The sequence below is a fragment of the Apteryx rowi genome, unplaced genomic scaffold (genome assembly GCF_003343035.1).
Source record: "Apteryx rowi isolate R43461 unplaced genomic scaffold, aptRow1 scaffold_14, whole genome shotgun sequence".
Lineage (NCBI taxonomy): Eukaryota > Metazoa > Chordata > Aves > Apterygiformes > Apterygidae > Apteryx > Apteryx rowi.
Window position 1 is genome coordinate 3,095,002 of NW_020447641.1, and position 2,710 is coordinate 3,097,711.

Below are 2,710 nucleotides of genomic sequence, written 5' to 3' on the forward strand. Positions count from 1 at the left end.
GGCGCGGCCCCGCGCCCCTCCCGCGAGCCGGCGGGCGGCCTGCCCGGTGTCCCGGCCGGGCCGGACACAAAGGGCCGTGCTGAGGAGGGCCCTGCGCGGTCACATGAAGCGGCGCAGCCAGTGAGCGCGGGGCTGGGGGGGGGAGCGGGCCGCCGCCATTGCCAGGCGCGGAGGAGCTGGGCAGCCCGGCGGCGCCTCGGCGGGCCCAGCGGCGCGGGAGAGCCGCCCGCGGCCGCGCCGCCCGCAGCGCAGCGCCGCGGGGAGCCAGGTAATGCCCCGCGCGGCGCTGCCCGGCCGGCCGCGCCGTCGCTCGCAGCGGCGGCCGCCGCGGGCCGGGGCAGGAGGATGCCGTCGCTCGGGGGTAGCCGGGTCACCCTGGGGGCTCTGGCAGGCGCCGGTWCCCTCCCGTCGCCCGCCCCGGCGTGCCAGGGCGGCGTGGCGGGAGTCGCCGGGCGGACTTGCCTCCTGTTTCCCCCCTTCCCCGCCGCCCGCCCCCACTCTAGTGCGGGTCGCCACACACGCTGCCCGCCCGGCGCCCGGCCGTCCCGGGAAGGGCTGCTGCTGCCGCCTGGGGAGGTGGTGACGCCCGGCGCCATCCCTCCCTTTCGTTTCCTTCCTTCTCGGCATGAAGCGAGGTGGTCTCAAATGCGTGTCGTTGTTTCAAAGGGCTGGCAAGTTCCCGGCCTGCTGTGGGACTGACTGACCCGTGTGCCCTGTGCAGGGGACGCTGCCGCTGCATGCTCTGTGCGGGACGCCCGGGCTGGGGTGGTTAACAGCAGCGAGGGAAAAGTTAACAGTTCAGGTATCAGAGTTGTGTCTTTGGGCTCCCATCTGCTTCAGGATCTGGTGATTTCTCTGACAAAGTTTGCGTTACAGCATGTTGCAGTGGTGAGCATCCTCTTGACCAATGTAACTTCTTGTTTGAAATCTAGAAAGTTTTCTTTCTTCAGAGGGCTTATACATAACCTTTAGTCTATTGAGAAAACTTGTGGTAATATGGACTATAAACTGACAAGTCATGATGGTAATAAAAAACAAACAAGATGTACCAAAATAGGTTTCCATCGGTGTTGTAGAAGTCCAGCCTTTTAACCAAATTTCACTTGCAGTGATATTCTGACATTTTTCCCCCTCCTCTAKCACGTAACTTAATTATGAAGGTTGTGTCGTGGAACTTAGCTTTGAGACGCGTATGGAAATGAATGTGCACCAGATTCAGAGTAAGAAGCCATTTCATGTTGTATAGATTAATGAATTAACACATAGGACAAACGCTCTAAGACGTTGATAAGCATCTCTGGAATTCCACCATGAAATTTTATATTTGATTGAGAAGTCTGTGCAATACATTATATTTCTATAAAAGTTGCAAAATAACTTCTAATTCAAATTATAAAACAAATTTATGAATAAAAGATTCCTCACAGTTAAGAGGTGTCTGAGAGTTTTGGCAAATTAATGAGATTCTTCTGTGTAAGAGTCTTCCCTGCCTGACTTGTGCAGGGCAGGTAACTTGATGGTGGAGTAAATGGACTGATTTCACAATACAAAATAGATTTTTGAGAAGCTTTTAATGGGTCACTTAGATGCAGAGAGAATGCAGCAATTGCCTTATTGGAGAGGAGTTTAAATAGAGTGCATGGAGGAGCGGTGCAGTGTGACAATCCTATTACACTGACTTATTATCAAAGCTGATGTTGCAAACCTGTCTAATAAGACTGCAGGGGGATGTGGTGCAGAGTTATACATGAGTTATAACCAGATTTGAAGGAAACAATCTTCAAAAAACTGTGTTAAGATGCTTCTTTCAACATCTAGCATTCAATCAAATTGACTGCTATTTAAAAAAAAAAAAAGTTATCCAAGGAATAGGATTCATATGAGGGATGGGGGGAAAGGTTACTAATTTTTCCAGAGAAACTTTTCTTCATTTTCCTTTTGTTTTCCCTGATCTGTATGGTGTTCTATTATGTTTAAAAAGGTGGTATCATCGTACCAATTTTTTTTTTGCAATCTCATCAAGCCCAACAACTGTTTTATACTGTGTAGCACTAGAAGGTGTATGCCTGAGAAAGTGTATGAAAGTTCTTGAGTGATTGCTAGAAGAGAATGCTACTGTCTTGAAATCTGAATAGGTGACCTGGCTAGTCAGAAGAAAGGCACTGATGACTTGGAGCATCCTTGGAAGCTTATTTAGTAGAGCAACAATTGATTGAAACGGGAGCATCAGCAATTGAATAAACAGGATGTTAAACAATAATGGCAATGTCTTCCACTTTAAAATAACAGTGTAGGCCGAATTTCAATATGGATACTGAATTAAAGGGTTGTCAGTGGAATTTTTTATGGAATAGTTTGTGCTTATGCTTGTATGTATTTACAGAACCTGTTAGCGCGTATGCTTTTTCTCCCCCCCCCCTTCTTCAAGCCATCTTAAGTCGTTTCTGGAGAAAACAGAACTGAAGAGAGAATGTTCACTTTCAGGCTTTTTAACAGCTTGCAATAGATCAGAGAATTCAAAATTGGGAAAAAATGTAATGTAGTTGTGTGACACTTTTCTTGCAGTTTCATGTGAGGTTGGTTTGAATGAAAGTTCTTTGAACAGTTACTGATTGGCCATGTTTGTTTGGCTAGTCTGGAACTCGCTTTCATTGTGTTTTTACATTCTAAAACAATTTGTTTTCTTCAACAGTGTTCAAATGATGCAGTT

At 48.3% G+C, this 2,710-nt stretch overlaps 1 protein-coding gene across 9 annotated transcripts in view; it reads left to right on the forward strand.

The window, feature by feature from the left end:
- The window catches only part of ZNF644 (zinc finger protein 644), a 54,408-nt gene that overhangs the window by 425 nt on the left and 51,273 nt on the right, over window positions 1–2,710 (forward strand). The gene's annotated exons all lie outside the window — the stretch shown is intronic.